Source organism: Nomascus leucogenys, chromosome 5, assembly GCF_006542625.1.
Source record: "Nomascus leucogenys isolate Asia chromosome 5, Asia_NLE_v1, whole genome shotgun sequence".
In the NCBI taxonomy this organism is placed as follows: Eukaryota; Metazoa; Chordata; class Mammalia; order Primates; family Hylobatidae; genus Nomascus; species Nomascus leucogenys.
This window is the reverse complement of record NC_044385.1, coordinates 40,598,175-40,610,476: the sequence shown is the minus strand read 5'-3', so window position 1 is coordinate 40,610,476 and position 12,302 is coordinate 40,598,175. Positions and strand designations below refer to the sequence as shown.

Here is a 12,302-nt window from a genome sequence, read left to right as displayed (position 1 = left end):
ACTGGAACTATAAAATTCTAGGCAAAGTGCTGAATGCTTTACAAATACTATGAGGCTTAATCCTTTACAAAAAAAACAATTAGGTAGGTATATTACCTTTGCTTTAAAATAAAGGGAGTCTCAAAGAAAAGAACTGATCCAAAATGGCACAGCTAACAAGCAGTAGACAGAGAATTCAAATCTAAGTCTTTCTAAGACACATAACTCTTAACCACAGGTTATACTGCTTCACAAAGAAAAGACCAAAATTATCTGATTATTTTTGAGAAACATTCCATAAAGTGTCTTAGATCCTACATCTTATTCCTATGTAGCTACATTCTAACATGAATATTATGTCAAGTATTTGATTTTTAATGCCCATTAGTGTAAGTCTTGATTCCGGTATAGGATTTTTCTTTTTTCAAAAGGCACTTCCTTCTTAAGTGTAACTGACCTGGTACAGTAAGTTCTTGAGATTCAAAAGTGACTCCTTTCCAAAGCTCCACACATTAGCAGCTGGTATTATTCAATCTGAGATTTAAATTTATAATGTACTCTTGATAATGTACTCCCAATACATTTTTCACTTCTCTATCTCTTGAATGACACAAGATAAAAGATCTTTAAGGTATAAATATTTTATATAAACTTTCACTCTGTTTTTCCTCAGCCATTTTCCATTTGCAAACACTAGACATCATGCAAAAAAAAAAAAAAAAAAAGGTTGAAAGAGTTTTATGGATTATGTTGGGGGGGTGGTGGCTGAGAACTGCTTATCCATTCTGCTGTGGCAGCAGACACCACAGCTACAGGCCTAACTGCCCTTGCTGGCTAATCAGAATGTTCCACCCTCCATGGGGTCTGATTCAGAGTACTATTTTCCATGGGACAGATAGTGGGCTACAAGGAACAAGTTCCCAGCATAATCTAACATGATAGAAACTAAGGATACAGATAGTGCCTGTGGAACCCTGGTACTAGGATGCCTCCTTCAGCCCAAAAGGTAAGGACACAGCCATCCCACCCAGGCCTTGGGTAGAAGAACAGAGCCTTCCCAGGACTCAAGACCCCAGGTAGGCATGTGGCTTTTGGCAGATCATTTATAACTCTGTCTTTTCACATTTGAAACATGAAGAAGTTAACCCATCAAAGATTTTCAAACTATGTGCACAGTTTCCCCCAGGGCCTTGCTTCTCAAAATGTGGCCAGTGTATGTTTAACACATTAGGAGTTTATCTGAAATGCAGAGTCTCAGGTGCCTCCCCAGACACACAGAATCAGAATCTGCATGTAACAAGCTTCCCAGGTGACTCCTCGCTCTAAGGGCTGATTGCAACTGGGGCTGCTTCTGGGAGAAAGAATAGGTGGGCCAAAGTTATTAATGATATGGATCCAGTACCCGCATACTTTTCAACTTAAAAAAATACATACATGTACATAGCTTCTCCACAGATTTGGTCCTGAAGAAAACACTCCTATTTAAATAATATTTGAAACCACTGGAGAAAATTATCTATGAGGTCCTTCGTAACTACAGATGTCTATGACTTTATAAATTTACAAAATTGCTTACATTCACCACTTTAATAACTACCTGTTTTCTACATTAACTCATTTTGGAGCAAAATCTTCCATAATTTGTTACTAATATTATTATATGCAGAAACATGGTTTAATCTTTTCCTAAAGATATCATTAAGAACACAAGTTAAAGTGTTCCAATATAGTGAACACCCAAACAACTATTTAGGAATTTAAGTATACAGGATTATAGGGGTGTGTGTGTGTGTAAATAAATGTAAATGTATACGGATACACATACACACATAGACACATGCTCCTCAACGTGTGACGGGGTTACATCCTGATAAACTCATCATAAAGTCAAACCGTTGAAAGTCAGAGACTGTCTGCAAGTGTGTGTGTGTGTGTGTGTGTGTGTGTGTTGCACATGGTGCATGTCTAGAGAGAAAGAGAGGATCTCAAGCTACTATCCACCTCAACCTCTTGGACAGTGTCTCCCATGTCTTTCTTCATTGTTCAGCTGCCAGCTAACACCTCTTGTTTGTTTCTAGTTTCCAGACTGAAGCAGCTGTCCACTATGACTTTATTTGCTGCTCTGGAATGAAAAATCAGACTTACGTCTAGAACAGAAGTTGTTAGACCTCATCGAGGAGGTCTTCTCTGTACATAAAGATTATGCTCTCTAGCGCTTGAACTTCGCAAGTTTTCAGATGTATTTCCAAATGTACAAACAAAAACTGCAGATACAGTAAATATAACTGTAAATGACTTTAAGAAAAACATGTACTGCCGGGCACGGTGGTGCACACCTGTAATCCCAGCACTTTAGGAGGCCAAGGTGGACGGATCACTTGAGATCAGGAGTTCGAGACCAACCTGGCCAATATGGTGAAACCCCATTGCTACTAAAAATACAAAAATTAGCTGGGCATAGTGGCGAGTGCCTGTAATCCCTGCTACTCAAGAGGCTGAGGCAGGAGAGTCACTTGAACCCAGGAGGCAGAGGCTGCAGTGAGCTGAGAACATGCCACTGCACTCCAGCCTGGGCAACAGAGTGAGGCTCTGTCTCAAAACAAAACAAAACAAACATGTATTTGACTTTCTCAGCTCCCCTCATCTCACAAAAATGCAAATAATCTAGATTGTGATCAACTTTTGAAAGTTATTGAAAAGTCTATAAAATGTGACTTGGTGCTATATCATGATGACAACCATTCGGGGAACAGGAAGAGAGAAAGGAGGAAACTAAAATGGAAGAGGACTTTCTCAGTGTGTACAGTCATCTGCATTAGTCAGCTTTTGTGGGCCACTAAAGCAGCCCCAAAACTGGATAAGCTAGACCAGTGTAAGTCAATGCAATTATAATCTATCCTGAGTTCCAGAGAGGTGAGGTTTTAACCGTCCGAGTTCAGTCCTCCTTACCACATGCTCAATGCAATACAATCACAGAAGGTTCAATTCCCCAATCTTCCTCTACCTGGGAGATAGGCAAGTGTCTAGAGATCACACAGATAGGCTTTCTGTTGGCTGAACCTATAAAGAGAAGGCTTAAATATCTCATTTCAAAGTTGGATGACACTTCACAAAGTTTCTCAAAATTTAGCTGCATCAGAATCACCTGAAGAGCTCATCAGAAATTGGATTGCTGGACCCCATCCCCAGAGTTTCTGATTCACCAGGTCTCGGAAGGGGCTAGGAATCTAACATGCATTTCTAGCAAGTTTCCAAGTGATGCTCATGCTGCTAGTCTTGCAACTACCCTTTAAGAAGCACTCACCTAGGTCAAGCCCTTATTTTAAAGATGACACAACAGGGGACCAGGGGAGATGATTTGGCCAAAGGCACAGAATGAGTACTAAGGAGGCAGGGATTCCAGTTCCTTTCTCCTGCCTCACAGTTCCAGGCCCCTCCTATGAAAGAACAGCCCACACTGATTTGATGAAAGGTATCCAAAGAATGTCTGTATCTATAAACAAAGATCCTTGCTGCCTTATGCTTATTTGACACTTTAAAATTACATCCACAGGCCGGGCGCAGTGGCTCACGCCTGTAATCCCAGCACTTTGGGAGGCCGAGGCAAGAGGATCACCTGAGGTCAGGAGTTCGAGACCAGCCTGGCCAACATGGTGAAACCCCGTCTCTACTAAAAATATAAAAATTAGCCAGGCATGGTGGCAGGCGCCCGTAATTCCAATTACTTGGGAGGCTGAATCAGGAGAACTGCTTGAGCCCGGGAGGCAGAGGTTGCAGTGAGCCGAGATCGAGCCACTGCACTCCAGCCCGGGCAACAGAGCAAGACTCCATCTCAAAAAAAAAAAAAATACATCTACATTATCTAATTTTATTCTCATAACCCAATGAGGTACGCAGAACAAAGATTAATATCTCAATTTTATAGATTAGGAAACTGAGATGCAGAGTTGTTAAACAGTATACCCAAAGCCACAAAGTTAGCTAAGTGGCAGAACAGACCCTTGCTATTCAGGGTGTGGTCGGAGGTTCCACAGCAGGGATGTCTCAGCGAACTTGTCGGAAATGCAGCATCTCAGGCCCACTGCAACTATACCGATTCAGACTCTGCAGTTTAACAAGATCCCCAGTTGATTTGTATGCACATTAAAGTTTGAAAAACACTGGGGTAGATAGGCCTAGAAACCAGGTCATCTAATTCCAAGATCAATGCTTTCTCTTCCCCCTTTTTTTCTCTCACTCTCTGAAAACTACTGGTAAGTGTCTTTTTTATTTGTTTTCCAACATGGCCTAATTAAGAAGTTAACTCTCACCACGTAAAAAATGTTTACAGTGTTTTGCCGTTAAAAAAATACTAAACTAGGTTAAATTACCTTTATTACTAGTCTTGGTAATTCCTCAGTAGCTATTTCCTTGACTGATGTATAGACCCCTAAGAAATGAATCCTCGGAGAAGAAGATGGAAAAAAACAAGACAGTGATCAATGGATTCAATTAGTTACAGTATAATTCTACCAAGATGAAAAAAGATCAAGATGCAATGCAACTACTCCAGGGTGGCTAAAATACTTTACCCAGAAAGTACACCATTTCTTTCCCACATTCTTCAACTATCAAGTTCAGGAAAGCACAAAACAACTGCTCCTAAGACACCTGGGAAAATAACCAAAATAAATGCACGGCTCCTCACAACTGGAAGTATTTAAATACTGCTTTAATGGTCTAGGCATGATGACAACTGCATTTCTTCACATACAGGAAGTGTTATACAGACCAATTTCTCTAATGACAGCAAATAAACCCCTCTCGCGACATAAAGTCAACCAAGAATTAACTCTGTGGTTACTGTGAGACCACAATTTTGAAATGTGTATGCACGATTTTTCCTTCAACTTTTCAAATCAATCTCTTCCACTGAGATTCTCTGTTAAATAGAAACCAGAATGCTGAGATAGTGCACTTATGAAAAGCTGATTAATTCAACATGGGAAGATGTAAATTCAAATGATTTCTTGTAAAACATATTAATCCTAGGCATCTGAATGAGTAAATATAAACACAAACACAAAAGGGTTTTTTTGTTGTTATTTTTGGTCATTTCAGAGTTGCTTTGTACAAATGCATGATTAGTAAATCAGGGTACTATGATTCCAATTATTAAAATTAATGTGCAGGACATAGAAACAACCATTTATAATACCTGAGTAGATCAGTATATTAAATAAAACCTTCGGCAATGTAAAATTATTAAGAAAGATGCACATCTAGTAAAAAGGGTTTTTTCCTAATTTAAAAATGTGGTTAATTAATAAAGCTGATCAAGTGATTAATAGAATCCACAATCTTAATCCTATTATTTTCAAAGATGAAAAGGCTTTTCTGCCAAAAGCCAATTGCCTCCATTTGCTTAAGAACAATAAAATCTGACTATGATCTACCTACTCTATCTGAGATAATGTGTCATAGGCATACCTTTAATTCTCTTTGTATTTCTTTATAAGATACACAAAGCTGTTAGTGGTTTATCCCTCTGAAACCTGGGGATTCATGTAAATAACTTTTAACAGTGGGATCACACATAACAATTTACAGAGCACTGTGGCATAATGCAATTCAAAGTTGTGTTTGATTTAAAATGTTTAAAGTCCAACCACAGTGTCAGTCTGCCCAGAGAAATCTCTTATGAAAGTTTTCACACTCTGTTGGGTTAAGAGACAGTGGGTATTAATCCTATGGCTTCTACGCCAAGCTTCCTTTTTGTGGTCAGCAGAGAAGCTATGTGGTTGGTCTGAAGGAGTCCAAAGTCTTTTTTTCTGTGTTAAAACAAGGGAAAGTGGGCCGGTTACAGAGTAAAAGAAAAACCACAGCCAGCTCACTCTGCTGTGGCTTTTCCCTTAAATGTGGCCTACAGCTATTCTGCTTTCCAAAAAAAGGTTTAATTTAAACCATACACAGTGCTGCAGGCTGCCACGTTTCCAAACTCAACATTCCTTTCTAATCTGTGCACTTCAGAACCAACATACTCTGTTTCCAATGGTACTCAGACAAGCTTTAATAAATAAAATATCACTGCCCATCCATTACTTAATTTGATAATAATATGTCCTTTTTTTCCCTTCCTCTATTGACATTATTCTAAGTGCTCATTCGAGTGTGTTGAACTGTTGTAAACATCACCTCTAAAAAATCAGTTCTGCTCTCTTTTGAGGGGAGTGGAGGGAAGGAAAGAGGGAGCTACAAAGTGAAGGAACTTATGATGTTACCAAGTAGCCCAGAGCTCAAGAAAACGATCACTTTGTGAAAAGGCTGCATGTGCCAAAAATAGCTTATTATTTTTATGTCGAAAACAAAAAAACAAAAAGCCAAAAACAGTGTTTGTTTATGCCTTGGATATGATACCAGAATCTATGCTGTCATTGAAAACTATCACCAGAAAAAATAACAGTCATCATAGCTCACAGCTACAGAACAGCCACACGACCAATGCAGTTCTCTTTGGCCACTGGTGTGGCCGGTACTGATCACCACACTGGCCACAGTGAACAGAATGAATACCCCACAGTTGGAGAGCTTTAATTTTTTTTGCCTCAGTGTATTCACTTGTATGTTCATTAAGAACTCCAACCCCAGCAGGCAGCCCCCGCACAAGGTTTACGATGTGAGTTGCCATGCCCTATTATACATGACACTTGTCAATTAAAGAGGAAACCCTTTTAAAGCAAAGTGAAGTTAAGCTGGTACTTTCTTCAACATCTGATTTACCGCTGCTGTTATCTTCCAAAAGGAAGTTTGTTTTAGAACAATGATAGCAGTAGTAATCCTCCTATTTCAGTAGTGAGGGATTTAAACACATTCAGGGCACTGGGACCAGTCAAAAGGTCTCTTTCAACAGAACTATGTATTTTCAGTAGTAAAAGGAAGGTCTTACTGATGGGATAACTGCCAAGACTGGACAATTTTTCAGCCTAACAGTTTAGAGAATATCATTTTAAACTACCTGGTATAATAAAACTGTGGCACAATAGATCAATGCAATGAATTCTCTATAGTCAGTAAAATGCTCTCCCAAATAATGAAATCCATTAATAATGATTACTGCCCTGGTGCCTTTGCCACAAAAGTAATGCCCAACGCTATGTCTCAATGGTCTCTAATAAATACATACAAGTCCCACAATAAGAACATAATCGTAACGTGGCAAATGAGGGCTGACTCCAGTGACGGTACAAATTAAAAAGCCATTATGAAGAATACTCACTGTTGAAAACTTATTTTACCTTGGAAAATACACTTTCCTTATCTGGAAAATGGGGCTTAGAGGAGATAACCTCTTAGGTCCCCTCCAGCTCTATGAGTCCAGGAGGGTTTAAAGTTTTCTCAAGGGTTTTAATTCTTTTTATTTTGGAGACAGAGTCTCACTCTGTCGCCCAGGCTGGAGCGCGGCGGTATGATATCGGCTCACTGCAACCTCTGCCTCCCGGGTTCAAGCAGTTCTCCTGTCACAGCCTCCCGAGTAGGTGGGACTACAGGCGCACGCAACGCCAAGCTGATTTTTGTATTTTTAGTAGTGACGGGATTTCACCATATGTGGTCAGGCTGATCTCGGACTCCTGACCTCAGGTGATCCACCCACCTCGGCCTCCCAAAGTGCTGGGATTACAGGCGTGAGCCACTGCGCCCAGCCAAGGGTTTTAATTCTTAATGAACTCACTTTAGGACTTTCACCAGCACACCAATAATAATTAATGCGAATATGAGTTTGTGAAACTTTTGCAATGAAACTTTAATTGGGATTGATCTAGAGGGAAAAGGAAATGTAAGAGAAAAATTTCAACTCTAGATTTTTAAAGTCAGACATCATTTGTTTCTCGAAAAAACTGAAAGCAGCACATTTGGAACATACAATTGCTAGAACATACAATTTCCTGGAAATGTATATGGATGATCCAGCATGTATGAGCAGTCTTAAGAAAGTATACCTTTACACTCTTCTTTAAGAGAAAAACCTCAATGCTCAGAAATATATTTCAATTATATTCTCGATAAAAATGATCATGAATATTCATTGTTTCTTCTGTAACCAATATGATGACAAATCCTTTGTATGAATTACTCTAATTTATTCCACACAGTAAGCCATTATTATCCCCATTTTACAAATGAGGAAACCAAGGCCTAGGGAGATTTAAGTAACCACTCCAAGGTGACAGAATTAACAAGTAACCAAGACAGAATTAAACCCAAATTAGGAACCCCAGAGCCTAAGCTTTTAGCAACAATGTAGACACTATCTCTTCTTGTTAAATTATATCTAACCTGGTTAAACCAGGCTGCTACCTTTCAAACCCTTTATTTTTGTGTGATGTGGACTGCTTTAACAGTCAGAGGTCACATCTCAACTTAAGACTGGTTTATATGCAGATTACTTCTACACTATAGATCTTTCATCTGCTCTATTTAAATGTATGTTTGGCCAGATGCAGTGGCTCACTGCCTGTAGTCTCAACGCTTGGGGAGGGTGAGGCAGGTGGATGGCTTGAGCCCAGGAGTTCAATACCAGTCTGGGCAACATGGCGAAACCCCATCTCTATTAAAAATACAAAAAAAATTAGCCAGGCAGGCTGGCGTGTGCCTGTAATCCCAGTTACTCAGGAGGCTGAGGTGGGAGGATCACTTGAGCCCAGAAGGCGAGGGCTGCAGTGAGCCAAGATCATGTCACTGCACTCCAGTCTGGGTGACAGAGTAAGACCCTGTCTCAAAACTAAAATAAGGCCGGGTGCGGTGGCTCATGCCTATAATCCCAGCACTTTGGGAGGCCAAGGCGGGCGGATCACCTAAGGTCAGGAGTTTGAGACCAGCCTGCCCAACATGACAAAACCCTGTCTCTACTAAAAATACAGAAATTAGCTGGGCACGGTGGTGCATGCCTGTAATCCCAGCTACTCGGAAGGCTGAGGTAGGAGAATCTGGGAGGCGGAGGTTGCGGTGAGCCAAGATCGCACCACTGCACTCAAGCCTGGAAGACGGTGTGAGACTCCATCTCAAAAATAAAAAAATAAAATAAAATAAAACAAATGTGTGTTTTTAAATTGTCAATTTACAATATTCACCAACAGCCTGAGTTGAACTGTAAAAAATGATTCTTCTTAACTGGAGAGCCAAGTTTTCAAATTGTCTCCCAATCCTTTTAACAAATTCCAAAATACTCTTGACTAAAGGGAGAAAATGTAACAAGGGCCTTTGGGTAAACTCATATAGGAAGCTCTTTTCAGCTCACTGAATGTAAAAGCCAGGTTTTGCAGAGCCTTCTCTAAGCTGACCAATAAGGAGACAATTGAAAAGACATGAACTGCATGTGGATAAACAACTTACTTGACGCTCTAATGACCAGGGCAGTTCAGCAACTCATAAAAGAATAAACTAAGTTCTCACCTAGAATCCTTTGACTATCACGTCTAATAAGGCGGGAAGACCTGGGAACTATTTTTCATATATCAAAACTTCAAACAAAAACTATACACTTACCCATGAAACAACTGAACAAGCTAGCTGAAACGTCAACCAACTCACTGCACAAACACTTTTATATTCATACTGTTGATGGCTCATTTGTGTGCTCAGTTACACATGTCTGTTTTTACAATGGGAAAATTAGTTATTAACCAATGCAGTGTGTCTGGAACACCAAAAGTTTTCAAATATGGAACAAAAAAATAATAGTTGAGGTCCTTGATGATAAAAGGGTTGAAAGAGAATTACAGTTACAGTCAAAGGCATCAACGGCTAACCTGAATCTCAGATTTAGACCCTTACTATAGCAACGAAAGATCACATGATCAATAATTACAAGGAATCATAAATGCTTATAGACTCTGCAGGCAAATGGTAGAAGCAGGCTGCTGATATAACATAATATAATAGGGAACAGTGGGGATTATGGCAAACTAGAAGGCACAGATTCCATCTAAAGACATTCCAATTCAAGTGTTTGAAAACACTGTGCTGACAGTATTCAACCCACCAAAAACAGATTTACTAGCCCTGAACACAACACACTCGTTTCATTGATCAGAAAACTTGTTTTCAGGAAAGTAAAGGGACTTGCCTAAATTCACTGCCTGAATTCACTCCCCACCTTTAATGACTGGATGAAGACTAGGAAGAAAATTTCCTGACTCTCACCCTGGGGCTCATTGACTGAACAAACCCAGTGCTTATATTGCCAAGGCCCTCTGGTGAAACCAGGGCCAGAAAGACAAATGATTTAAGTCCCTGCCCTCTCTCTCCTTAGAGTAAAAGACACAGACCAGGAAACAAATATTACAATACAGTATTAGCCCTACAATGATTCTCTGTTCTCATAAACGCAATGAGAACACAAGACGTAAACAGAAGCCACTTTAGTGGAGGCAGAGCTCAAATTTTAAAGTGTCCAATCTTTGCATGTGTGTACTCCTATGTGATAATGTTTCTGGACTTTATTTTTTATATCTTCAAAGCAACACATTCCACAAAAAGAAAAAAAAAGGCCTTAGACCATGATACTCTTGGAAAGTCTTAGAGAAAACTTTAATAGCCCAGTGATAAATCTTCTAAAATGAGAATTTATAATAGAAATACTGACAGACCTTTAATTACAGCAGCACTGTGGGGCTTTGTATAATAAAGCCCACATATTTTCAGCTTAGATCATTATTTATAGGATGCCTTGGAAAGGGTTGTATTTACAAGTGCCTGCCTGAATCAATGAGGTAAAGTTTTACACAAGGAAAGGAAGTGCAAAGTACACTGTTTGAAAAAGCAGGGATTTACCTCCTGGGGTGCAGGAGGCCCAGGGTGCAGGGGTTTCAGGCAGTGAATGATGATTTTGACTCCTCCAGTTTGTATAAAAGGTTGAAGTTCAGTCTGGCGCAGTACAGCATTCCACAAGACCTGCTGCCTCTTTGGGCAGGCGATTAATCTCATGATCGATAGACCATATGATTAGGCACTAATAGCTGATAGGAGGAGAGAATAAACAACCATAAATTTGCTTTGTACCGAGTAATCCAAGTGTAGGCAGGGTCATTTAATGGCCCCATTGGGTCATGTTACCTAAGGGGCCATATGGAATAAAAATGGAAGATACATACATTTTTAAAGATCTTCAGTTATTATCACAGTGTTATGGAACCAGGACAGGACTCTCTGAGCAACACCATGAATTCAGTGTTCTTTGGTGAGAGATGCCAAGGTTTCCACATTCTGAGTGTAGTGGGTGATTGCAGAAAGAATAATGGAAAAGTCCCATTGTTGAAATAATTCCTCTATAAGCACTATCACCATCCACCCTCAGTATAACATAAGTGGCCCTGGGTGGTCTAGCTCATCACTCTGTGAGCCAGTGGAATCTGTGCCTAGGGGAGAAATGAAAGGGGAGCAGCACTCAGGACCCAGAATAAGTACTATGTGTGTCTCTCGGTCAAAGCAGTTGCTGGACTACTTAATTTTGCCTTTGCATGCAGATCACTGCTCTGAGTTCCAGGGCTGTTTCTCAGGGTGTCATGAACTTCCAGTATTGGGAATGGTTACGCGACATGAAAGCTGGGATCCAGAGGGTCATAAATCTCATTCATTCTTTTCTCCTTTTCCCTGACTTCTTCTCCCTTTCTAAGACTCTGACCTCCTCAACCAGCCCCTTGAAAGAAAGAAATCAATCACCCCCAGACTAAAATGAAAACCTGAGCCTTCTCTGCACATTGGGTCGTTTTTCCTTACCTATGATAAAATTAAAAAAAAAAAAAAAAGTTGCATTAGCCAGCCATGGTGGTGCAAGCCTGTAGTCCCAGCTACTTGGGAGGCTGAGGAACGAAAATCACTTGAACCTGGGAGGCAGAGGTTGCAGTGAGCTGAGATCGTGCCACTGGACTCCGGCCTGGGCAACGGAGTGAGACTGTCTCAAAACAAACAAACAAACAAACAAACAACAACAACAGAAACTGCAAAATGTCAATTTCCTCTTATGTGTGTCCTTCTCTTCAGCCTATCCTGAGCCCAGGGAGGCAAGAATCCCTTAAGCTCTTGCTATCAATGGCCATGATAAAGGAAAGAAGACACTTCGTTAGCCTAGAAGAAACATGATAGAGAAATTAATTGGTCAATTAAAAAAAAGAACATCAACTGGTCTTGCACTGCATCTTCAGTCCCACGGCATACTACACAAATCCCTCTTCTTTGGAAACTATCTGAGAAACAAACCCCTCCAATCACCCTCTCCACTTCTGAATTGTTCCTCCCAGCCCTCATTCTCTTCACCCCCTACCTCCCTCCCCATTCTTACTAATATG

General features: G+C 40.2%; 1 protein-coding gene across 3 annotated transcripts in view; it reads right to left on the bottom strand.

Annotated features, from left to right (window-relative positions):
- NFIA (nuclear factor I A) overlaps positions 1-12,302 on the bottom strand; it is a 382,195-nt gene that overhangs the window by 296,090 nt on the left and 73,803 nt on the right. The gene's annotated exons all lie outside the window — the stretch shown is intronic.